Source organism: Dromiciops gliroides, chromosome 2 (assembly GCF_019393635.1).
Source record: "Dromiciops gliroides isolate mDroGli1 chromosome 2, mDroGli1.pri, whole genome shotgun sequence".
Taxonomy (NCBI): Eukaryota; Metazoa; Chordata; class Mammalia; order Microbiotheria; family Microbiotheriidae; genus Dromiciops; species Dromiciops gliroides.
In genome coordinates this window covers 75,721,201-75,748,745 of record NC_057862.1, presented here as the reverse complement: position 1 = coordinate 75,748,745, position 27,545 = coordinate 75,721,201, and the positions used below count along the sequence as shown (strand labels likewise).

Below are 27,545 nucleotides of genomic sequence, written 5' to 3'. Positions count from 1 at the left end.
CCAATATTCTGGCGAGTCACCCAATTAATGCTCCATATATCAAATTGTGGCCCTCACAATATCCTTTGACCATTTCTCAGTTGGGAATGACTTAGATTTTTATAAATTTGATTTAGTTCCCAATATATTTTAGGAATGAGGCCTTTATCAGAAATACTGGCTATAAAAATTATTTCCATTTTGGGGTTTTCTTGACAAAGACATTGGAGTGGTTTGCCATTTCCTTCTTCAGCTCATTTTACAGATGAGGAAACTGAGGCAAAGAGAGTTAAGTGATTTGCACAGGGTCACACAAGTATCTGAGGCCAGATTTGAACTCAGGAAGATGAGTGTTCCTGATCCCAGGCCTGCTACTTTATCCACTGTACCACCTAGCTGCCTTTATGCAGAATAGTGGCCATAATATTTGCATTTTAAAAAATTTTAATATTTGTTCTCTTTTCTTTTTAAAGGATGAGTGTTTTGGATGTAGAATTACTTCATTTGTCCATAAGGTTCTTAAGAACAGGGACTGGTTTTTGCCAATCTCTGTTATCCACAAAGCCTGGCCTGTTCACTTGGCCTGACTTTTCTACATCCCCTTTCCCACATTCCCCTGCAAGGAAGAGGGTGTGCCTGCCCCCCCCCTTCCTAAATCACTGAAGCCTACTGACCCAGGATTCCACCCACCCATCATCTCTCCCTCTATACATAAACTTCTGTAAATAAATGGCAAAAGAAAAAAACAAGAAGAAGCAGGGAAGCATTTTTAATTTTTTTTTCGGGGCTGCCTCACTAACAATGCAGAGTATACATTTTATTTTTATCCAACAGCTAAGAGCTGCTATGAGCCAGTCATTCCTTATTTACTGTTTCTTTTTTTATTCAGGGTCCTTTGGGTTTCATGGCCCCCTACAGCACTTGGTAAGGCATCAAGTACATTTTGGACACTGTGAGTAACCTGCTCTAACAATAGTAATTGAGACAGCTGAGAAACTCAAGGAAGCAGTGTCACCATTTTGAATTTAGCTTTTGTTTATTGACAGACTGATTTGGGAGAGACAATGTGGCTCCGTGTCTAAATAGCCGGCTGGGACTCTGAGGACTTGGGCTCTAGTCTCAGCAAAGAGTACCTCCAGATTCACTTAAGTGACTCTAGGCAAATAACTTCTTCCACCTGGCCTTCAAATCACTGCTTGACTCCCCCATCATTAATGATACCAAGCTGTGTGCCAGGCATCTTACACAGTATAATGAACAAGACAATGATGGTGACGTGGTACTTTGTATACAGGACTGCAGAAATGTTGGATGGTACACTTTGGAACTTGCAAGGAGGCAACTACAGGACTGTGGAGAGGGATCTGGCTTCTCTCCCTGGGACCCACATTCTTAGTAGTCCAGATTTCAGGGCAGTCTTGGGGTTCTGATCTTTGGTACAGCTAAACTGTCAAGTTCCTCAAGAACAACCAGGAAGGGTATGCTCAAGGCAGGAGATTACCCACAGGATCACAGGATATCTGTGCCCCTGGAAGAGATCTCCGAAGCCATCTAGTCCATTTTATAGATGAGAAAACTAAGGCCCAGAAAGGTTGTGGCTTGCCCAGGGTCACACAGGTAGTAAGCATCAGAGGCTGAATTTGAGAGTAGGTCTAAGCCTGGAGGAAGGAATCTAGAGGAGGGCAAATGGGATGGTGAAAGGACTGGCGCTTCTGGCGGCATATGTCTGAGTTAGTCCTCTACTTAATAAACACTATGGGCTTCCCACTACCTCTAGGATCAGATATAAATGCCTCTATTTGCCCTTTAAAACCCTTCTCAAACTGGACCAAATATACCCTTCCAGCCTTATTATGTATTACTCATTTCCCATCCTGTAGCCTTCCAGAAATGGTCAGATGCCTGGAATGCCATCCTGCCTCACCTCTACCCCTTAGAATCCATTTCCTACAAGTTGCACCTACCTGACACCCCCTTTCCCATATCTCCCTGGCTGCTAGTGCCTTTCCCTCTCCCCAGTAGTAATTATCTCTTGATGTATTTTATGCATAGTAAGTGCACAGAATGTGGGCAGGATGAACCCACAAACACTTGACACACCAGACCCATGCTTTTTTTCACACCTGCAATTTATATATATAAAATAAGTGTGTGTGTGTGTGTGTGCATGCATACATGCATGCATGCGCATAAATAGGTTGTAGCGGGTCCTTAGGTATTCCTCTTTAAAGAATTATACCCTCTCCTACACAAATCCAATTAGAATCATACACACACACACACACACACACACACACACACACACATATTTAAGCACTAGGGGCAGCTAGGTGGCACAGTGGATAAAGCACCCGCCCTGGATTCAGGAGGACCTGAGTTCAAATCCCGTCTCAGACACTTGACGCTTACTAGCTGTGTGACCCTGGGCAAGTCACTTAACCCTCATTGCCCTGCAAAAATAAATTTAAGCACTAGAGAAAAGAGACCCGGAGAGGCATCTCGAGGGGAGATGGCACGAAGACGATTCTCTGAGATACCCAGCTTTTATGGATGGTCATGGGGAAATCACCTGAGCTCTTATTGGGGGTGGGCTGGGATCGAGGACGAGGCTCCGGTCTCTGGTGCCATCTCCGTATCCCTGGCTCAGCTCAAGCAGCAGCCAAGCCTAAGAGGTTTATCTCTCTTGTTTCTCAAGGTGTGTTCGTCTTTGAGTTTAGCTGGCCAGTTTAAACTTTAATCCTAACCCCTTAACAATAAATTAGCATTTATATAGCTCTTTAAGGTTTGCAACGGGTTTTGCCCTTACCTCATTTGACCTCATTTGATCCTCACAACAACCCTTGGGGGGGGGGGGGTGCTATTAATATCCCTGTTTTACAGGTGAGGAAACTGAGGCAGATAGATGAAGTGACTTGCTCAACATCAACCAGACAGAAGATATCTGAGGTGGGAGTTGTAGTCGGGGTTCCCATTTAATTAGGGGTTGGACTATGAGATTCTTTAACTCTGGGGCTGTGTGTGGGTCTAGATGAGGCTCGTGCCCCTGCAGAGGGGAGCTCAATCCCAAGCAATCCCAAGACTCCGTGGGGGTGGGGGTGGGGACTCTGTATCTCCCTCTTTGTATCTCTTTCTCTCCCAATGAGACAATGAACGTAAAACAACTTTGTGAACCTTAAAGTATTATATAAATACCACATTGTTACTCTTCACTAGGCACCCACTGTCCCGTGTGACTTCATTCCCGGAGTTCCCAAAGAATTCAAGTAGTTTACAGAGCAACGGGGAGAGGGGTGGGGTTGGGGGGAAGGAACGTATGCACACACACTTTTAAATTTAACCTGCATTATTAACAAGTTCTTTACTTAATCAGCGCAACAATAAATCAAGCCCCGATTGGAAGCGTTTGGGAATTACTGGGGTGTAAACGACCACACAGAATTCTCATAAGTCAGTTAGGGCTCGCTCCAGCGTCAGTCAGGCAATCAACAAACAGGCCTACTATGTGCGTGCTAGGTTCTGCGCTAAGCGATGGAGATACAAAGACAGTCCTTGCTTTCAACGACTACGTACAAACAAGACACGTGGAGGATAAATTGGAGATAAACAGCAGAGGGAGGGCACCAGGTTTAGGGGCGCCTGGTAAAGGCTTCTTGTGGTAGATGGGATTTTAGTTTCTTGCCTCGTCTCAGTAAGATCTTTCTCGCCTCCTCCTCAGCAGGGACTACAATTCCCAGCAGGCCTGGCGGAGCTGAGGGGGCGGGGACAGGGCCGGGGCCTGGGCCCGGCGCGCGCGACAGCGGCGCGAGCGGAAACGCGCGCCGGCGGAGGAGCCTACGGAAACGGCGAAGATGGCTGGCGCCGCCGGGTAAATGCCCTGCCCTCTCGACCCCACTTCCTCACCCCCCTCGGGGGAGGGGGGGGGCTCTCCTCCCTCTGTTCCGTCTCGTGTGTTCTGGTCCCTTCCCGCCCGTGGCCGACGTTCTGTTTTCGCCCTAAACCCGGGGACCAGGCTCCCTGATTCCCCTCCCCCGAGGCTGAGGAGCGCTTTCCGCCTCACGTGACGCCGTGGGGGGGGAGGGCCCCGAGCGGAGGTTACGGGAGAGGGCGGGGAAGAGGAAGGGAAAGAGGGCGGTGCCCGCCTCTTCTCCACCTTCCATTCCCCTGCACATCCCCTCGGGGCGTCGGGCTGCGGAGGCGCGGTACCCTGCGCTCCTTCCCTTCCCTCCTCTCTCCCACCCGGCCTACTCCGGCTCTGCGCCGCCTTTATCTGCCCGGACGGCGCCCCTGAAGGGACATTCCGGGCTTGGGTTGGCTCCCTTTCTGTCTGGGGTCCCCGTGCCCTGGGGGCTGGCATCCCCATCCCCCTCCGTCGACCCCACCCATCCTCCTTCCTTCCCCGCACTTCCCGCCCCCCACCCCGCCTCCTAGTCCATTTGTGCTCCCCTCCTCCACCTGGGCTGTGCTTCCCCTCTCCCCTCTCCTTCCCGCTGCGCTTTCCCGGGGCGGCAGCCGCAGCCTGGTCCTTCCCTTCTTGGGGAGGTGGAGGAGGGCACGGACTTCCCAGGCTGCTGGCCGAGGCCAGAAAGGCTAACGAATGTCAGGGCTGGAAGGACCTTCCCACCCTCGCCCCCACCCCCGCCTTTATTTTACATTTGGGGAAACTGAGGTCCAGAGTGAGGAATAGACTATTGGCTGCATCGTGGCTAGGATCTGTGTGATTCCTCGTGTGTCCTCTGTGCCGCCCAGATAGATGGTCGTGATTAGGAAAGGGAGGTACCAGGCAGAGCAAGCATTTATTAAGCGCCTATTATGTACCAGACACTGTCAAGTAATTTTTCATTTGGTCCTCTCAACAGCCCTGGGAGGTAGGTGTTCTTGTTCTCCCCGTTTTAGAGATGAGGAAGCTGATGCAAGCAGAGGTGATAGGACTTGCCCAAAGCAGGAAGGTTTGAAGCCAGCTTTGAATTCAGGTTTTGCTGACTCCCGGTCTTACTTATTCACTGTGCCACCTAGCTGTCCCTGGTTAGCTCCCCCAAAAGATTGATATCTGATTATTTTTATACCTGCTCATTAATCTTCCAGTTTCCTTCCCCCAATCCATTTTGTTTAGGACCACCAGATTTCTCTTTCTAAAACACCAGTTTAAAACACATTACTGCATGTGCAGCCAGCCCTCTCCTGCTTATTACTGAATCTCAACTTCTCGGTTTCCCTCTTTTTTTTCTCCCGCTGGGACCTTCTGGTTGTGCCCCACTGGCCCTGCTAACGTTTCCCTTCATCCTTTGTTCTTTACCTCAATTCTTGAATGCTTTCTCACTCACCTTTCCTTTTTATCTAGCCAAATCCTATCCCTAAATATTTATCTCCGGTTCTCCATCTTCTTTGAAGCCTTGCCTGAGTCCTTATTCCCTCCTTTGAATTTCTTATACACTTACCTGCAGGATATTACTTAGCACCTAACTGTTCCCTGTCTTGTATTCTTCTCAAGTTGATTTATATACATAAGTATGTCCTACCTTGATTAACACTGCCTCCTCCCAGTTTGTCTCTATATAGGGCACAACATAGGTTCTCAGTTCATTGTATTTTTTGTGGGTAGTAATGGTTAGACTAAGTCACCATCCCATGATCTGTTCCCTGCAGCTCAGGTACCAGGGTTATTGTCACCCCTCCTGTCTATGATTTGTGTCCCTATAAGTCACATACTTAAAGCACTGAACATAAATAACCATAGTTCCAATCTAGTTTCTTTTCTAACTGGTTCACTGCAGGACTGGGCAGGTCATGTCTATGTGTCTTAGTTTCCTTATCAATAAAAGACAGTTTTTGACTTTCTAGTGATTGTTAGGAATATTAATCAGTAATGTTAGTAAAGCTGTAACCGTTCTTGAAGTCATTGAATGGAACGCTTAAAATATAGACAGTACAGCTGTAGGTAGAGCAGAGAAAAGCCCCACAGAAATCATTTTACTGAAATTTAGCTATAGCTTCCTAGTTTTACTTGGAAATACTAATAACATTTACTGATAGGAATTGTGACAGTACTCTTACCTGAATGTGTTTAGTCACTTTGGGGTCCTCAACCAAAGTAAAGCTACACCTTTGCATTGATAATCACACACCTTTATAGAGCACTTAAGGTTTTTGTAGTGCTTTGTAATATTTTATTTTCTAACAATAATCCTGTGAGGTAGGGTCTGTTATTTTCATTTTCCAGATTAGGAAACTGAGGCTCAAAGAGTTTAAGTGACTTGCCCAAGCTCAAATAAAAGAAGAATATCTAAGGTTGGCTTATAACCCAGTTTTTCCTGACTCCTAGTCCTCTACTTTATTTACTATATTTCATGCTGCCTCAGGACAGGGCCAGATGTCTATTTTGCTCTTTGAAGGAATTCCATCCTACAGTTTGGTATGAATAGAGTGATAAATTTTTGGGCAGAGCAACTCTTGAAGCCACTAGGTGTTAGATGAGGTGTGATCTGGACCATCCTCAAACCAGTATACCTTGGGGTGGGATGTAGCCTTGGCAAAGATGTGAAATGCTACTTTCTACCTAGTTCCTCAAAATGGAACGGTCTATAGGTACTTTTGTGACTTTTAGTAACAGGGTGATTATCTTAACTGCACATTATAACTTGAAGTAGCAGTATAGCTGTCTATTTTTATAATTTGTGTATCAACTTATACAGGTAAAGAATTCTTGTCCCCTGGTTTGAAAAAAATATCTGACATGGAGATAAAATACTTCAGAGTCTGGTAGCTTGAGGTAAAAAAAGCTGTTAGAGGGTCTATTCTTTTCTTCTCATCCTTCCCCTATCCCCTTTCCAATTTTCACCAGTGGAGTAAAAACAAGAGTTATGAATCTGGGTGGTCAGACTAGGTGAGGCCAAGTATGAATATCAAGTGGAAGAGGATGATTTGATGAACAAAGAGGAGAAATTAGGCTTCCATTTTGTATTGTTAGGGGTTTTCATCAACTGAAGGGGGTAGGAGTAGAAGAAGATCTTGGTATAGAGAGCCTAATTATATATTTATATTCCTAACTGTGCCCTGATATATAGAGAGCCAGGTGTTTGGAAAAGGTTCTCTTCATATCCACTTTGGTTTCCTATCAATACATCTCTGTCTTGCCAGCTGCATTTTCGCTCACAGGATGAATCAGGAATAGTGTGCTATTTTTTCCCATAATGTGCTTGCACATGAAGGCTAAGGAATAGAGCGTTATTTCCATCCACATCTGCTTTGTGTGCTATAGTGGATGTTACTCAGATTTTCCTTTAGATCTTTGTTCTGTTAGTGCTTTTTACTTTTCTGAGACATCCTTCCCTCTTTAGAAGGGTAAGGCACTCTCACCTTTAGTATCTAGAGGTATACAGTGGGTACTCAATAAATATTGAATGATCATGTGTCAACTTGGTTATACAGATGTTGTTACTGACCCACTATCAGTAGGGCATGCACTTTGAATTGTTTTTCTACTAGTGGGGATGAATTTGGCTAATCCATCTATACTCTTTCACCTAGTTCCTCTTGTGCCCAATGTAGACATTTGTTGGCTGGGGTTAGGAGTGCAATCTCTGCAAGTCGAAATATAGAACAGAGCAAGGCTAATTGGTCCATAGGGGGATTAAACCCATGACCTTGACTTCATTATCACCCCGAACTAACCAGCCATAGACAACAAATACATGTTGATTATAATGTTTTTGATAGTTTCCAAAGAACGAGTTTCTTCACACACTTCCTCTTCATTCACTTTCCATTGGAATTGAGAGAGTGAGGAGTTATAATACGAAATAGAGCCTTCTGACTAGTAGTACTCAATGTTTTTTGGTCTGTGGATGATTTTGTTGAAGGCAAAACCTTCCACTAATCATTTGTGCTACCCACTTGTGCTTACCACAGCCAAAACAAAACCAAAAACTCCCAACAAATGCAACCCCAAGTCCTCAATAAACTGAAAAGAATGTTGACTTGCTTTTGACGAAACAAAATGATGGATATCAGAAATAAATGAATTCATGCCAGAAATAAAATAATAGAAATTGCCAAATGCTACAAGAAATCCTCTGAAGTACAAATGGTGGTCATAGTGTGAAAATCACTGTCCTAAACTATAGTTTATAGAATTTTTTGCTAGTTGTTGATTTACTTCATATATTGCAGACTCTTGATAACCTTCAGGAGGGAAAAGAAAGAAGACATGTCTTCTTCTAAAGGGAGACACCCCCCCACACACACACACTTCTCTCTAGCAAACCTTCCTCTAGGAATTGTGCTGATACCTGGGGGAGGGAGGGATCTTTTAGAGCCCACCATCGACGAAGCCAGCAGGATTAAGGAAAACCCTGTAACCCTGAAATGCTTATAGAATGACAGAGAAATCCCAGTTGTCAGAGCCTTAGATACAGAAGAAGTTCTGTGGTGTCAGTGGCAGCACAACAGCCTCAAACCTCCATTTGGAGAGTCCTGGGGGGCCCCTCCCTCAGAAAAAATGTGCCAGTTGCTCACAACCTACAGAGTCCGTTTTTCACTGTCTTCTGTCACTGTCTCCGTGCCTTACATTCTTCACATTCACTCTTCAGTTATATTAGTAATTGTCATCCTGGCTATTTTTTCTTTTGTGTTCCAAACCTGGATGGTCTTGAACTGGTGATACCTCATGAGAAGTGCTAGAGACAGCAGGCCTTCAGTATCAGGTATTATTATGAAACTTCCAAAAAGCAGAGGCTGTAGATGAGTGGAAGCTTCCTGGACAGGCCTGTAGCTATATCACTTTACCCCTTTTTAACTAGAATTAAAGGCATAGTTTTGGAGAAAGGTGGGAAGTTCTGTAATACAAGGTTTGTCTTGTATCAAATCTGAATACATGGATTTGGTAATAGTATTTTTTCCATGTAATTATTATTTTTTTATTTTTAAATTTTTATTTTCAGTTCCAAATTTCCTCCCTTCATCCCCTCTCCATCCATTGAGAAGGCAAGAAACATGATACACATCATGCATGTGAAGTCATACAAAATATATCTTCATATTAGTCATGTTGCAAAAAAAAAAATGCAAGAAAAATGGACTTAGAGAGTGACTTTAGAAGCATATTGTTTTCATTTTCTTTAAGCCCATCCATTCTCTATCTGGAGGTGGATAGCATTTTTCATCATGATTTCTTTGGAATTGTCATGGAAAAGAAATATCAATCAATGTGGGTGCTAGTACCCAAATTAACATATTTGGTTATAAGAGTAATAATAGCAGTTTACTTTATATAGTACCTTAAGATCTGCATATTGCTTTGTATATAAATATATACATTATGTATACAAATGTATGCATTATGTATAAATGGACTGTTCAGGACTCTAAGTAGAAACTAATGTTTAATTATGTCAGCATATCTATACAAGTTAGCAGACAGGATCTACTCAAATGTTAGAAGGGGAAAAGCTTAAATCAGGTCTAAATGAAATTAAGCTAATTAATTTTGTTAAATCCTACAAACTTGTATTATATTGAAAAATAGATTAAAAACAAGTTACTGGTTTGTTTTTAAAACATCTTTAAGTTTATTCTTGTTTCTTAATTCACTACCACAGAATTCCCACTTCAGTGCTTCATCATTGTGTGGCTGGGACCCTGAGTTCTTTTTTAAAAATTATATTTTATTGATGCCTTTTGTCTTTATATCAAAGTCATTTTCTAATTCTACCCCTTACAGATTGAACTTTCCTTTTTGACAAAGAACAACACACAAAAACATTCAATACAGAGACAGTATCTGACACTGTTCTAGAGCATTTTCTTCTAATACGATCTTAAATCTCTGTTGTAAGGGAAGTAGTTTGTTTTATTAGGTTTTATACAAATATGGATTGGTTTTTCCCTTATTCATAGTTCAGTTTCCTTTTAGTGATCTTTTCATTTATATTGTAGTCATTGCATATATTGTTTCATTTATTCTACCTACTTCACTCTGCATCAGTTCATGTAAGTCTTCCCAAGTTTCTTTAAATTAGTAGTTATTTGTCTTTTTAAAAGCTGCATAGTAATATTAAATTATAGGCATATGCCATTGTTTTTCCAGTCATTACTCAATCCACAGATACTTTGTTTCCAGTTCTTTGCCACCATGCGGAGTACTGCTATTAATATTTTGGTAAATGGTGGATCTTTGTCTTTGACTTTGGAGACACATGCCTAGTAATAGTATTGACCCTGGGCTCTTGAAGGCTTAGTTGGTAGAGCACAGCTCTGACAGGTCCTATCAAGGTAGAAAAGCTTTTGATAGAGGCCTGGTAGTAGTAGATGGTGGCTTCTATCTAGGACCAACCTACCTAAGTACCTAGAGACTAACAGAAGATTGACATCCAGTTGATGAATGTTTAAGTTATAGAGGCCCATAAAAACATGTACAATTACAAAATGATCCTCAATCCTTTTTGGATTCCTTTCCCAGTCAAAGGGGGCAGAGGCTGTTAACAGTCACATAGTTGTTAGACTATTATAAATAATAACTTACCTCTTGGTGCTCCTAAGATGTGATTTTTGCCCAGTGATCAGTGAGTTGGAACTGAATTAAATATTAACATTTCGATTCAGTCTAACAGATGTTTACTAAGCATCTGTGTGCAAGGCACTGTGCTAGGTGCTGATCAAAATGAAACAGTTCTTGCGTTTAAGGAGCTTACTGTACTGGGGAGACATTTTTGTTACAAATAAAGGAACTTGCTTCTAAGTGAAATGAGGGCGCATAGGTATTCCACATAGGTCATGGTTAAGATTGCCTAAGGAATGTATGGGGAATGTTATTGAAAGGCAACAACAAATAGTTCATGGGACATCCAGTTATTTCCTTATAGTCCTCATGATGAGCATAAGCAGACAGACCTTCATAAGGAGAATTACAACTTATATTCCAGTATCTGTTAAGGGGGGGGGGTAAGTAAATATGCATCCTACTTAATGACTTCCTTGGAAGTGTAGGAGAATAGCTAAAAACTACATTGATTAATATAGATCAGGATTAAGAAATGGAAGGCAACAGAGGCTTCTCTTTAAGAAGAAAGTTCGAAAACACTGAATAACAGAAAATAAAAAGACAGCTTCTGTCAGAAATATAATCTTGGATACGGTTACTTACATAAATCATTTCAAAATCAGTTACATGCATCAACAAGCTAAAGCAAAGCAATTGATAGCAAATTCAAAGAATAACAATGAGAAGACATTTCATGTAACTATAGATTATCTAACTAAATGTATATAATAAAGATGTTAACCCCCTAAAATGAGGAATGAATGAAAGTAAACATGCTGGCTTATTACCATTTGTTTTAAAAAATATGATCAGGGCAGAATAGTCATTACAAAGAGGAATCCAGGAGAGTGTGGAAACAACCCTTAGCCATCAAACATTTGTTACTCTTACCCAGTGCAGAGACATAGGAGCCACAAGTAACACTGATTGGAAGATGACTAGCAGTATTGCTTTATTAGATAACAACAAAAATAGGAAGTTAAACAAATCTATAGAAACCTTGGCAAGGCACCCAGGTAAGCCATTTCAGCCTAAGAACATTTGTAGATGAAATGGAAGACAACAAAAACATTCGAATTAGAACAGATCTGCTAATGTTTTTACAGGTAGGTGAGGACGTTTCCGGAGGAAAAAGAGACTAAAAACCAGAGTTTGAAGTCAGTTTACTAGGTAACTTCCTATTAGTAGCTAAGTCAACTTACTATGGTATTGGTAGAAAAAAAATCTAGTAATATGGGTTCACAGTTATGGATTGAAGTATGCAGGTAGTGATAGTAGCTAACATTTGTACAGTGTCTTCTATGTTATACATTTATACAGGCCCTGTGCTAATAAGCACCTTACAGTTATGCTATTTGTTCCTCACAACAACCCTGGGAGGGAGGTGCTATTATTAGCCCCATTTTACAGATAAAACTGAGGCAGACAGTGGCTAAGTGACCTGCCCAGAGTCACATAGCTACTAAGTGTTTGAGTCTGGATTTGAACCCAGGTCTTTCTGATTCTAGACCTGGTGCTTTATCCATTGTGCCACCTAATTAGAGCTTCTGTGACCTTTCTAAACAGTAACTACTGATGCCAGCACATAATAATGCATTTCTTTGTTGCTTCCTGGTTCTGAGCTATCGGCAAAGGGAAGGTTTTGACTCTATAATAATAAAAATAATAACCAGCAATTATTTACCACTCTAATGTTTGCAAAGCACGCCACATGTTATCACATCTATCCCTCACAATAACCCTGTGAGATAGGTGCTCTTCTTTCCCCATTTTATAGATGATAAAACTGAGGCTGAAAGGTTAAGTGATTTGCCTAGGGTCACACAGCTAAGTACCTTAGGCAGCATTTGAACTCCGTTTTTCCTGATTTCCTGTGCTAGTTGCTGTAACACACCCTGAATATAAAATGCATTACTGATTTCAGCTGTCCAGCTCCTCAGTTTAGCACTGCTCTTATGAAATCCATACTTAGAGGTGATAACAAAGTGAAATTTTCCTCTAAAAGAAAATTGATCTTGAATAATCAAATCCCCTAGTGACCTGAGGGTCACTTCTGCATAGTGCTTTGCTATAGTAGGTACTGAATGAAAGAATCTTGTATTTGTAGCTACTGTCCAATCCTCCTACTTGAAGGTAAAATGGTATCCACAGCCATTGTATTTTAGTATTAGGGCAAATCATCTGACCCAGCCTGAGAATGAATAGCCAGCTCTCCAAGATTGTCAGAGAGAAGGGTTTGTAAATCCAGAGTGCCATCAAATAAAAGGGTTGGATTAGATCATCTCTAAGGGCCCTTCTTTAATTGACAATAATTAACTACTGATAGTTACATAACTTCACGTTTATAGAAGGAGAGTCTGGCTCGGACTTCTACCTCTGACACATACTGGCTCTGTGACTGGAACTGCATCATTTAACTACTCTCTGTCCCAGGTACCTCCAAGGCCATGTTACAGAACAGTTACTGGTATTGACTTTGGATTGCTAGTGTAAGTTTCCTCCCTGAGGAGCTTCTTATCCAGGTGATAACACAGGGTTGGACTTATCATCATCTACATTTTACAGATGAGGAAATAAGTTCAGAGAGGGTTCCTTAGTCACCTAGGATTTGAACTCATGTCTTCCTGACTCTGTCTAGTGTTCTGTTCCTTAGGCCATTACTTGAATATTTTGTGATTCTCTAATACTTTCCTTCAAACTTTCACATCAGTAAAGTGTACTATTACTTCCATCCATTCACATAGTATGTGCCAGGATTGCTTGTGAAGCCCATGAACCAAAGCTTTGTGGGAAGAGATTTCTTACACAATGAAGAGGAAATAAAGCCGTGTGAGGGACCCTAATTATATTTGTTATTTCTTTGAACTTAGGAACAGTTAGAAAAAGATATTAATCAGGACCAGTATTTCTTACCCTTTTTTGTCCCATTAGCCCTCTGACAGCTTTTTATATTTATGTTCCACAAGCTTCTCCCTATAAAAGGCAGGGACTATAAGGATGCAGTATGAGAAGAAGCCCTATTCCTGTGGCACCCATAGCTGTTCGTGACAGCATCATATAGCAATTTTGGAGCATTATGTAACTCATGTCCATAAAGCCTTCAAAATGTCTTGGTGACATTTTTGAAATTTAGACTTTCTAATTTGAAAAGCACTGATGGACTACAGAGTGTGATAACCCCTGGCAAATGTAGGATCACAAATTTAGAACTGGAAGAGACTTTCATTTTACAGAAGAGGAAACTGAGGCACAGAGAGGTTACATGATTTGTCCAGGGACTAAGAGCTATTAAACATCTGAGGCAAGATTTGAATTCAGACCTTCCCAAGTCTGGTGCACTGTACACCAGCAAGTGGCTTTATTCTTTGGTATACTATTGCCACCCAAGATGCCAAGGTACCCTTCCTGCCATGTTCCGACACAGGTGTTATATCAGGTTTGTAACAAAAACAAACAACCAGTTTATCATCATTTTATACTTGGTTCAATGACTTAGCCACCTGGGATTTGAACCTGGGTCTTCAGGATGAATCTAGCACTCTATCTACTAGGGCACACTTGAATGTTTTATGATTATATGATGCTTTGGCCCAAAGTCTATATTACAAAGTGTATTGTTAGGTTCATCTGCTCAAAGAGGACCTGCCAGTCCTGCTTCAGAAACATTCCTTGCTGCTTTCCTTTAATTTCTCACATTTGTCCTCCTGCTAATATTGCCCCCCTCCCCAGTTGCTCAGATATCTTTTTTTTCCCCTTCCACTTTGGTGGCAAACAATGCTTAAAGCATTGCAGCATGATCACAGCCACTGGTGTACTGACATGCACTTGGCTCTCAATTGAGGGAAAACCATGAATGCTAGACTGAGTTACTTAAATTTTATCTGATAGGAAACCATTCTAGGTATTACAGATTATATAACAGTCAAGGACAATAACTGATGTATAGTCCAGGAACTAATGTCTATTGTTTTCCTTTTATTATTTTGAACCTTGTTTAGAATAACATGTTTCTATCCACTTTTAGGGGCAGCTAGGTGGCACAGTCAGCCTGCAGTCAGGAAGACAAGTCTTCCTGAGTTCAAATCTGGCCTCAGACACTTACTAGCTGTGTGACCCTGGGCATGTCACTTAACCCTATTTCCCTCATTTCTTCATCTGTAAAATGAACTGGAGAGGGAAGTGGCAAACCTCTCCAGTATTTTTGCCAATAAAACACCAAAAGGGGTTATGAAGAGTTGGATATGACTTAAAAAGGACTCAACAATAAATAAAACCCCTCTTAGGGGAAAGTAATGGTTTGATAGATTTCGTTGCCAGGAAGCTTTCCAGTTATTCATCTTACATTTTCTTTTTGCCCCATTATTCCTGATTTTATCCTTTTGCATATCACTAAATAATTCTTCCTGAACTTCAGTGATTACAGATAGATGGAGACAGTTTCTTTGTCTTACACAGTTCCCTTTATAGTAAGCACTTAGTCAAGCTATTGCAAATTTAATTATTTTAATCTTTCACCAAAAGTTAGGCCTTCTAGACTTTTAATCATACTGCAGCTTACAGAATTTTATACAGTTTGTGATTCAGAGACAAAAACTAGTCTTACAACCTTAGGTGCAATTGGTATATCCATATCACCTCTTCCCAAACCCTCTCTTTTATTCTGCTTCCCCTACTCCAAATCATTTCCATTATTCACTATGATCTTGGCAAACCCCATTCTATTGTTAATAAAAGTTTCAGAATCCTTAAACTTATCATGTCAATTCACAACATTTATTAAGTGCCCACTATGTGCAAAGCACTGCTAGTCACTGAGCATACAGTAGTCCTTTTTCCCAATAAGTATACATTCATGGGGAGGGATATAACATGTGATCACATAAGTGAAAACCTGGTAATTTGAGGAGGGAGGCAGCATGGTGGGGAGGGCAGGGGGGGAGTTCAAGAAAGACTTTCTGTTGGAGGTAGCACCCTGAGATGACTTAGGAACTCTTAAGGAGTCTCTCAAAAAGTGAAGGTGAGGAGAGGAATGCATTGTAGGCATGCCCCTGCAAAGACATGAATGTGGAAGAGGAAATGCCAAGTTCAAGTAGGACAGTATGACTAGAACTAAGAGTTCATGAAGAGGAGTAATATAAAATAAGCCTGGAATAGTAGGTTGGAGCCAGTCCCTGAAGACCTTTCCATGCCAAGCTGAGGAAATTGTATTTTATCCTAGAGACAATAGGAAGCCACTGAAGATTCTGATTCAGTAAAGAAATGACATGGTTAAGTCATGGTCCAGTGTTAAAGAAAGATGATTTTGGCAGCCATGTAAGGATAAATTGTAAAGGGGAGAGAATAAAGTTGGGATACCAATTAGGGAGTCCAGGCAAAAAGTCATGGAGAACCTGAACTAGGGTGGAAGCCATGGAAATGAACAGAAGGGTTACAGATAAGAGACATGGAGATAGAAGTGACAAGACGTGGCATCTGATAGGATGTGAAAGGTAAGAGATGAAAGAGAAGAGTCAAGGGTGACTGAGGTTTCAGATATGGATGACTAGAAAAAAATGAAGAGGGAATTTTAGAAGAGGGGAAAGTTTAGGATGACATGAAACAGTTCTATTGTGTTATGCTTAATTTGAGACACCCATAGGACACTCAGTTGGAGATGTCCAGTAGGTTGTGCATGCAGTTGGAGTGAGACTAGAGAGAGATATTGGGGCTGGTTATATAGATTTGGGAATCATCTGCATAGATCATTGAAACGATGGAAGCTGATGAAGTCACTGAAAAAAGCTGAAGAAAGAAGAGGGTCTGGGACAGAATTTTGAGGCATACCTATGGTACATGGATTATGACCTAGAAAAGGAGGATGGCAAGAAATAGTCTGCTATGTAGGAGAAACAGGAGAGAGCACTGTCATGAAAGCCAAGGGAGGAGAGAGTGGTCAGACAGTGTAGAGGGTTGCAGAAAAATCTTGCAGATGAGGACTGAGAACAGTTAATCAGATGTAGGAATAGACAGATTGTTAATAACCTTTATCCCTTTTTTCTGCATAATTTGAAAGGAAAGATCCCTTTTATCTGCAAATTTTAATGTAAACATTGCTTTCCCTTGAGGATACCATATTTCTTTCAAATCCTTTTTACTCTTGACCCAACCTTCCACTTCTTGGGATAGGAACAGCCAGGGGGAAAGGTGGGCATACTTTTTTTTTTTTTTAGTGAGGCAGTTGGGGTTAAGTGACTTGTCCAGGGTCACACAGCTAGTAAGTATTAAGTGTCTGAGGCCGGATTTGAACTCAGGTACTCCTGACTCCAGGGCCGGTGCTCTATCCACTGCGCCATCTGGCTGGTGGGCATACTTTTTGATCCCCATTACCACTTCTGGACCATTCCTCTACCATCATCTTACAATCATTATTCCTCTTTGGAAGTTCATACAGTTTAATTGTTACCTTAGTTTTTTAATTTATTGCTGTCTTCTACAGACTTTTAGGGAATTGTCCCAGCTTTTTTAGTCACTTTATTTATTTGGATCCCAGACTTTCTCAGCTCTCTATCCCTTGCCATCATCCTGATGACCTACCTTCATCCTCCTCAGTTCCAAAGACTTCCTTCTCTAATCTGTATACAGAGAGACTGAGTCATTCCTTAGACCTTAACATCTCTTGAAATTTCATGATTTGGAAGATTTAGAATTTTGAAATTTATTCTATTACTGTGACTTTTAAAAAACAAAATCAATTTTATTATTTTCAGATCTGAATTCTCTTCTTCCCCATCCCTACCCCCCATTAAGAAAGTAAGAAAAACAAAATCCATTACAAAAGTATAATTAGGCAAAATGAATTCCCACTTTAGCCAAGTTAAAAAAAAAAAAAGCCTTCATCTTCATCGAGTCCATCACTTTTCTATCCAGAGATGGGTAGCATGTTTCACCACACATCTTCTGGAATTGTGATTGGTTATTGTGTTAATCAGAATTCTTAAGTTTTTCAGAGTTGTTTGTCTTTACAATATTGTTGTTATTGTATAACTCATTCTCTTCATTCTACTCACTTCTCTTTGCATCAGTTCATACAAGTCTTCCCAGGTTTCTCTGAAACTGTCCTGTTCATCATTTTTTACAGCATAATAGTATTGTATCAGCTAAGTGGCACAGTTCAGCGGAATTCTTGTCCCCAAAGCTTGGATCTTTGGGTTTATCAAACAAACACTATTACTCAGGTCACTTACTACCAGAGTAGAGATTTAATAAATGTGGTTGAAGAAGTTTAACCTAGCTTTAAGGTGGACTTAAATGTGCCAGTATGTTTAGGAAGTCCATCCTGGGACCAGGGAACTGGAAGCAGCCTGAGCTTGTATAATTTAAATAGGCATCGGTAGCCTCTCTTCTCCTTCCCAATCATCAATGCTCCATTTTCCTGACAAGTTGAAACTTGGCTTGGGTAGTATGTATTTACCCATATTTGTACAGATTAGGACACACTGATTTTAATTAGATCTTTACCATATCTTTGCCCTGAAGCCTGAATTTGGTTGTTATCCTCTAAATACCAAGAAAAATGTAATGTGTTTATATTTTTAAAATAGGTAAGTATAAGTGATTCTCAAATTTTCATCACTGCTGCAGTGGTTTGTCTTCATTTGGTTAACCCCAGTCCTCAATTATCTTTTATTTAACAGTAGCATTGTGAATGATCAGAAAGTGCGTAGGAGCCTATGGAATTTAATTGGGTCAGATTCCTAGACAATTTCAAGGTCCCTTCCAGCTCTTTGATTCATTCATCAGTCATTTATAAGGGCAGAACACTGTACTACAAATTGTGGGGGTTACAAAAGACACTGAAAATATTCCTTTCCTTCAAGTGACCTATAGTCATGGGGGAAGGGGATAGGGGATGAGAAATCAGACTGTTATATAAAAAAATAGAGAATATCTGTAAACTAAAGATAATACAATATGACTACATGTTTGGTATACATATATCTGCATACACACACACCCCAATATCTACACAGGCATGGTACTGTATATGTGTTGTAAAACAAAGCATGGGGGCAGCTAGGTGGCGCAGTGGATAAAGCACCGGCCCTGAATTCAGAAGGAACTGAGTTCAAATATGGCCTCAGCCACTTGACACTTACTAGCTGTGTGACCCTGGGCAAGTCATTTAACCCCCATTGCCCTGTAAAAAAAAAAAAAAACAAAGCAGTGATCAGTGTGATCCTAGGGAAGATTACTTGGAGGAGGTAGGTCTTGAATTAATTTTTATTTTTTATTTTTATTTTTTGCGGGGCAATGGGGGCTAAGTGACTTGCACAGGGTCACACAGCTAGTTAGTAAGTGTCAAGTGTCTGAGGTCGGATTTGAACTCGGGTACTCCTGAATCCAGGGCCAGTGCTTTATCCACTGTGCCACCTAGCTGCCCCTTGAATTAATTTTTGAGGAAAGTAATAGTCATGAATTGACTAGAAAAAAAGGCAAAAGGACATTGCAGGTAGGAAAAATAGCATGAGTGGGGGCCTGGAGGTCCAGATGAATAAAGTATGTATAATCATGATAAAGATCTTAGATTGAGAGCTGGAAAGGACCTTAGAGATAATTTAACCCCTCCCTCCCATTTAATGGATAAGGAAGTGTGAGCACAATAAATTAATTTGTTCACGTGCTTTGGATATGATAGAAACCCTATCCAAAGGGTAGACACAGGAAAGTATTTCCATGATAATGATGTGAAATGCTGAGTAAAGGGGGGGAGGGGCAGTTAGTAGAGGAAAGATTACTCTGGCAGCATTGTGCAGGATGGACTAGTGTAAGGAGAGATTGGTTGTCCTACTAATTAGTAATGGGATGCTGAGTGTCATGTTACACATCTGACTGATGTGAAAGGTAGGGTGTAAAGATGAAGGGGATAGGGTGGGTAGTAGGCATGATACAAGTTAAAGTAGGAATTTTTGTGAGGATAAATATTTTTAGTAGGTCAGATCGGAGAAGAGGGGTCAAAAGTTTAAAGCAGGAAAGTAGACAAAACATATAGAAGCACAGAGATGCAGTTCACTCTGCTTTGCAGTCTTGCCCTTCTTCACAGCCATCTTAATTTCTGGGTAGTGATTGTAAATCATGCCCTGTTCCTTTCTTTTATCTTCTCTCTCCCTGCACCAGCCCCCCACCCCCATCCCCACCCCGTGCTTAACACTAAATCTGTTTTCCCCACCTTGTGCCTCAAACCTAGCTAAGAGCTGTGGAAATAAGAAATTTGAGATCCATTTCAAAAGAATAATCAACGGGACTAGGTGACTAATTGGATATGGGGATGAGGGAGTAGTTCCATAATTTTTTAGCTACCCTGAGATAACAGGTGCATAGTAGTGCTGTTGACAGTAATGGGGAAGTTGGGAAGGAATGCTGATTTGAGGAGGAGGAGAAAGATGATCAGTTTAGTTTTTGAGAGGCATTTTTAGATGTTGAGATATATGTGATGTGACTAAAGTAATGTGTTAGATTTTTTAAAAAACAAACATTAGAAGTTTATCTAGTCTATCCAAATGTGGTCTCCCACTTTCAACATCATTGCCTTTGTAGATCCTGCATTTATGACAACAGTGTAATATTATAGCTCAAAGCCTTTATTTTTGGAAAGTGTCTTTTGGAATTGCCTTCAAAGCGAAAGTCCTACAGGAATCTCAGACTCAGTCTGTCCAAAGGAGAATGCTGTTTTCTCCCCAAATCAAGCACTCTTCCAAACTTCCCTTTTACTGTCTAGGGTGCCATTATGTTCCCTTATTCCCATCTTTCTCAATGTTCTACTCCAGATCTACCCTCCCTGTCCCACTGTGCCCTCTGGAAGGCTTGCTCCTTAGAGAACAAGCTTGCTTTCACCCAAAATCTCTTCCTTCTCACTCTGTCTTCTTGTACTCATTGAAACCTGGCTCCTTCCTCTGGCTACTCTACCCAGCACTTGGTTGCATGTTGACTTATATGTCTGACTCACAGGTTGTGGTGGAGGAGTGGGGAGACTCCTTGCCCCCACTGTTACTTCCAGACTTTCCCTCTACCACCATCACTCAGTAACCAGTCCTCCTCTGGGGTTCATTCAATCCATATTTATCACTCACTCAGGATTCTTTTGGCTATCTGTTGACCTCCTGGACACTTTCCTCCCTCATAGTCTCTCCTCCCTAACTCCTGCTGTCATTATACATATTGATACTCCAACACCCTAACTACTGAGTTCTTCAAGTCACTCACTTCCCACGACCTCCTCTTCTACCCCACCTCAGCTGCACACAAGGATGGTCATATCCTTGATCTTGCCATCATCACTCACAAGTGATCACTTCCATGCCCATGAACTCTGAGATTTTTTTATTCAATTATAGTTTTTTCTTATTCCATCTTTCCCTCTGCCTTACAACACTTAAGACTTTTCTTCATCCTTACTGTGACCACCAATCTGGCAGTTCTTTTCCAGGTCATGACCTACATCATCTCTGCCCTCCTCTCTTTCTCATCTTGATCTTTCTGTAAATTAGTTCAACACTACACTATCCTCTACTCTTAAGTACCTTATACTGCCTTTTACTATCTCCAATCTTGCTCTGATGCCCACTGTTTTCATTCCTGTTCATGTGCTATGAAAGAAACTGGAGACAGTCATGAAACTGTGCTTACTGGGTCCTCTATAGATTTATGTTACTTAATCTTAAGCTGGGCCCTCACTGGGCCAAGACATTTCTTTTTTTCTTTTTTTTCTTTCTGCATTGGTCATGTTGTGAAAGAAGAATCAGAACAAAAGGGAAAAACCTCAAAAAAGAAAAAACAAAAACAAAAGTAGGAACAGTATGGTTCAATCTGCATTAAGAATCCACAGTTCTTTTTTCTGGATGTGGAGAACATTTTCCATCATGAGTTCTTTGGAATTGTCTTGGATCATTGCACTGCTGAGAAGAATTAAATCTATCACAGTTGATTATCATACAATGTTGCTATTACTATGTACAGTGTTCTCCTGGTTCTGCTCACTTCACTCAGCATCAGTCCACTTAAGTTTTTCTAGGTTTTTCTGAAATCTGCCTGCTCATCATTTCTTATAGAACAATAGTATTCCATTACATTCATATACCACAACTTGTTCAGCCATTCCCCAATGGATGGCCATTCCTTTGATGTCCAATTCTTTGCCATCACAAAGAGAGCTGCTATAAATATTTTTGTACATGTAGGTCCTTTTCCCTTTTTTATGATCTCTTTGGGATACAGACCTAGTAGTGGTATTATTGGGTCAAAGGGTATGCACAGTCTCATATTCCTTTGAATATAGTTCCAAATTGGTCTCCAAAATGGTTGGATCAGTTCACAACTCCACCAACAATGCAAAGACATTTCTTTTATACCTCCCTAATCACTTAATTATTCTGCTCACTACATCAGTTTGCCCAAACTTTTTCATCTCTCCTCAAAACTCCCATGATTCTCCTTCCTTCTACCTTCTAGACTGAAAGCCTTGCCACATATTTTATGAAAAATATTGAGGTCATTTCCCATTTGCAACTTCATCTTTCCCCCTTCCTCATTTCACATCATTCAGAGGCCTTTTAACACTGTCTCCTTCACCCCATCTCACTTGAGGAGGTGACCCTCCTCCTTGCCGATACAAATCCTTCTACATGCACAGGTGATTCCATTCTATCCCATCTTCTCCAACAGAGTGCCCCTTGTCCTCTCCATCATCCCCACTTTTTCACTAATCTTCAGTCTCTTCCTCTTTGCTGGCTGCTTTCCCGCCACCTACAGATATGTCCATGTCTCCTCCATCCATCCATCCATCCATCCATCCATCCATCCATCCATCCATCCATCTATCTATCTATCTATCTATCTATCTATCTATCTATCTATCTATCTATCTATCTATCTCTATTTATTTACTTGCTTACTTATTTATTTACTTTAATTATTTATTCATTCATTCATTCATTTGTTTATTTTTGTGAGGCAATGAGGGTTAAGTGATTTGCCCAGGGTCACACAGCTAGTAAGTGTCAAGTGTCTGAAGCTGGATTTTAACTCAGGTCCTCTTGAATCCAGGGCTGGTGCTCTATCCACTGTGCCACCTAGCTGCCCCTCCACCATCTTTAAAACCCCCCCAAAACCTCTTATTTGAACTGCCCTTTGTAACCTGACCCCCTTCCCTCCTTTAAAGTCATCTTCCATCTTATTCCTTTCCATATGCTCTGTAATCTGATGATACTGACCTCTTTGTGTAAGATGCACCATTCCTCACCTCTGAGCATTTTCCTTGCTCATCCTCTATACCTGGAGTATTCCCCCTCTTTACCTTTGCCTCCTGGATTCCCTGGCTTTCTTCAAGTCTCAGCTAAAATCCCTCCTCTGCAAGGACTGCATTTGTTCTTCTCTCTCTCTCTCTTTTTCCTTCCTTCTTTCCTTCCTTCCTTCTTTTTTTTTTTAAGTAACTAGCACATAATCTGGCACATTGTTGATACTTAATAAAGTCTTGTTGTCTGAACTTGTTGACTAATAGATTTGTCTATTTCTAAAAGTTAAATTGGCTCCCAAAAGAAAAAGGTTATTACTGGAATTACTCAAAAGAATATGCTAGTAGGTTCTGAAGCCATATTCAAAAGAAGATTTTTAAATGGAATGAGTAATGGCAGCTTTGCTAGAAGAATATAGCCTCTCAAGGTGACTTCTTTGAAGGAGATAGCACTTACTTGGATGAGTATGTTCAAGTTCATTTTTAGAAAATCAATCATTATGCTTTTTTTCATTTATTTTTTATTGGTGCCTCTTGTTTTTATATCACTTTTATTTCTAAATATAATCTTTCCACTTCAACTACACAGAGAACATTTGCCTTGTACCAAAGATTGTAAAATTTAGCAAAATCAACCAATACACCCATTGAGTTTGACAATTTAGTAAGTCAACAACATTTACTAAGCTCTTCCTGTGTGCCAGGCACTGTTCTGTGCCCAGCCTCCAACCTCAGTTAGTAAAAGGCAAGAGATACACTCTCTCAACTCTTCTCCAGGGCCAGCGCTGTTCATTATAATTATGCTCAATTCAGTTTCCATTTATGTTTTTTCCACTCATGTTGATGTAGTCATTGCGTTTATTTCTGGTTTTGTTATTTTACTCCGCAACCGCTCTTATAAGTATTCTGAAGATTCTCTGAATTCTCCAATCTCATTCTTATGACACAGTAATATTCCATTTCATCTCCATACCACAGTTTAGCCACTTTCCATTAATTTACTTTTTCTAATACTTTGCTGTTCAAAAAGTGCTATCATGAATATTATTATATTTATGGGACCTTTCTGTTTTGACCTTCTTGGGGTATTTGACCAGCATTGGGGTCTCTGAGTCATGTGTTGTGGACATTTTTAGCATAGTTACAAATCACTTTCCAGAACATTTGGACTAATTCACAACTCCACCAATAGTGTGTTAGTTTTCCTGTCTTTCTGAATCTAAACCAACATAATCACCTTACTTTATTTCGTTTTTTGTTTTTGTTTTTGTTTTGTTTTTGATTTTTGTGGGGCAGTGAGGGTTAAGTGACTTGCCCAGAGTCACACAGTTACTGTCGAGTGTCTGAGGCCAGATTTGAACTCAGGTCCTCCTGAATCCAGGGCCAGAGCTTTATCCACTGTACCACCTAGTTACCCCATCACCCTACTTTATGATCACATCTTTTATGAGCAAAGCTATTCTGTAGACAGTTAAAGGTATGGTTGGAATTCCTATGAAAGATCAGGCCTAGAAATGCAGCTTTGGATGTCTTCAGCATAGAAATAGTAGTAGCTGGAGCCGTAAACATTTATAAACTCTTCTCAAGAATGGGCATAGTGGGAAAAGAGCATGGGATTAAAGACTGAGTATTGAAGAATTTTCACAGCAAGGAGATGGGAAGAAAAATAATTGAAGAAAAAAGTAAGACTAATCACAGATAAAGAGAACCTGGAGAACACAGTGTTATGGAAGTCCAGGGAGGATTGTGAGCTTGTTGAGGGCAGCACCTTACTTAGCCATCTGTCTACAACAATGTCGTACTTCATAGTCATTCGTATGTCTGCAATACTGACTAGAAAAGGTATAAAAGAGGGTGAGAGCTGAGAAGAGATGATTGAATGTCTTCTAAGTCATTTAGTGGAGGGGTAAAGACATAGACTAGATATCAAAGGAAAGGAGAGAGTGATTAAAGATCACACTTCACGTTTAGCATAGAATAGGCAAGTGGTGGGATGGTGATTAAAAAGGAATAACAAAGAGGGGCAGCTAGATGGCACAGTGGATAAAGCACCAGCTGTGGAGTCAGGAGGACCTGAGTTCAAACCCAGCCTCAGACACTTGACACTTACTAGCTGTGTGACCCTGGGCAAGTCACTTAACCCCACTGCTCCACAAAAACAAAACAAAACAAAACAAAAAAGGAATAACAAGGCCAAGTGTGGATTTCCGCCCCCACTCTCCACACCCATAAGATAGTTTAGCCTATTTAAAGCACAATGAGCCACTAGAAGAAGGAAGATAAAAGATGTTAGGAGATGAGATTGGAGTTTTTTAGGAGGTAGAAAGGGGTGAAATGCAGAGCACAGAGTTAGCTCTTACAGAGGGCAGCTAGGGAGCACAGTAGATAAAGTGCCAGGCTTGGAGTCAGGAAGACTTATCTTCCTGAGTTCAAATCTGGCCTCAGACACTTACTCAGTTTGTGACCCTGGGCAAGTCACTAAACCCTGTTTGCCTTAGTTTCCTCATCTATAAACTGAGCTGGAGAAAGAAAGGCAAACCACTTCAGTATCTTTGGCAAGAAAACCCCAAATGAGGTCACAAAGAGTTGGACACTACTAATCCACAAGTTTGCTACAAAATCAGAACATTAGACGGAGAAAGAGTTTAGAGATAACACCTTAGACTGCAAGAAATATCAGCATATCAAGAAAGCATCTTTTTTTTTTGGTGGGGCAATGAAGGTTAAGTGACTTGCCCAGGGTCACACAGCTAGTGTCACGTGTTTGAGGCTGGATTTGAACTCAGGTCCTCCAGAATCTAGAGCTGGTGCTTTATCCACTGCACCACCTAGCTGCCCCAAGCAAGCATTTTTAAACTGTCTACTGTGTGCTAGGATGGATGCAGAGGTAACAACAGCAACAACAATAATGAGAGGCAGTGTGATGTAGTGGATCAAACCTTTGAGTTGGGAAGACCAAGGTATATTTGAGCTGTGTGACCATGGCCTGGTTATTAACCTCTCAGGATTCCCAGCAATTCTTAAGATTCTAAGTTACAAATAGAGTTGCTAATTTGTGACAGTAGAGTTTCCATTCAAGGAGTTTTCAATGCAGGTTTTGACCAAAAAAAATTTTTATAAGAATTTTTAATTTGGGGAGCATCTAGGTGGTGCAGCGGATAAAGCATGGGCCCTGGATTTAGGAGGACCTGAGTTCAAATTCGGCCTCAGACACTTGACACTTACTAGCTGTAACCCTGGGCAAATCACTTAACCCTCACTGCCCCAGAAAGGAAGGAAGGAAAGAAGGAGGGAGGGAGGGAAGGAAGGAAAGAAAGAAATGAATAAATAAATAGAAATTTTAAAAAAAGAAAAATGGATGTTGAAAACTATCTTGGGGCAGCTAGGTGATGCAGTGGATAAAGCATGGGCCCTGGATTCAGGAGGACCTAAGTTCAAATCCAGCTTCAGACATTTGACACTTAATAGTTGTGTGACCCTGAGCAAGTCACTTAACCCTCGTCGCTCCACAAAACCCTCCCAAAACAAACAAAAAAGAATGATTAATTTTTATTTAGTGCCTTTGTATAATTTTGTTTTGTTGTCGTTGTTTTTTGGGTGCAGGGCAATGAGGGTTAAGTAACTTTCCCAGGGTCACACAGCTATTAAGTGTCACGTGTCTGAGGTCAGATTTGAATTCATGTCCTCCTGAATCCAGGGCCTGTGCTTTATCCACTGCATCACCTAGCTGCCCCACCTTTGTATAATTTGTATAATGCTTTGCGTACATTATTTTATTTGACTCTCATGGTAATCCTATGAAGGATAGGCACTATAAATATTGTCTCAATTTTTCAGATGAAGGAAATTGAAGCCCAGAAAGGTTAAGTGACTTGTTGATGGTCACATAGTAAATGTTTGAAGTGGAATGTGAACCCAGATCTCAACTGATTGGAAACCCTGTGTTATATACCTTGCTTTGAAGTAAAGAAAAGTTTTGTGGTGGAAAGGAGCACTAACTAGATCGTTAGGCCATTGACTATGTGCAGGTGGTAGGTAATAAATGTCTTAAGGAGAAAATGGTTTGAAGTAACTCTTGTGGGGAATAAACCAGGGAACTTGAATATTATTAAAATTATCTTTTTTTTTGTAGAATTATCTTTCAGAAGCTAAGGCCAAGTGAGCATGAATTGATATTTGGCTAAGTTTGTTTGGTTTTAGCATTTTATTCATCAGTGGTTTACACTTGTATAAGAGTGAAAGAAGGAAGGAATTATCTGTAGGAATTATCCAAGATTGGGATTGACCAAATGTGCTCTGTAAAAGATTAAGGGAATTCTCTGATAGCGCTTAAGTATTTAAATTAATCAATTGAAAACAGTTCAAAATTGACACCACAGTGTTAATTGTTACCTAGGTTTATTTAATCCAGTGGTGGGTTAACTTTATTTGTATTGTCATAGATAGTTTTCAGGGAGGTATTGACGAGTAGTACAAAATGGCCTCAAGCTTCGTTGCCTTTTTTGATCTAACTCCTTAATGAGCTACTGCAAAATATTTTCCTCCTTTCTCCTCTCAGATCTCAGCATTGATTTTTAGTTAGAGCAGCAAAAGGCTAAGTATGCCTTTGATATGTTATCAATCTATGTCCAGATGTCTCCCTTATACCATCTGACTTTTTAATTTCTTACCAATGTTTTTTAATCTTTTTATATTATTTTTGTTTCACACTGTTCTTAGCCGTACTTCCTAATATAGAATAATCAGCACATTTAATTAAATGTGTTG

The 27,545-nt window shown here is 40.7% G+C and overlaps 1 protein-coding gene across 2 annotated transcripts in view; it reads left to right on the top strand.

Moving 5' to 3' along the window:
- Nucleotides 1–3,729: 3,729 nt before the first annotated feature.
- Nucleotides 3,730–27,545, top strand: part of R3HCC1L (R3H domain and coiled-coil containing 1 like) — a 106,884-nt gene continuing 83,068 nt past the window's right edge. For both annotated transcript variants that reach the window (XM_043989195.1, XM_043989194.1), the window contains exon 1: nucleotides 3,730–3,844. The gene's annotated coding sequence lies outside the window, so the exon portion shown is untranslated. The remainder of the gene's footprint in view (nucleotides 3,845–27,545) is intronic.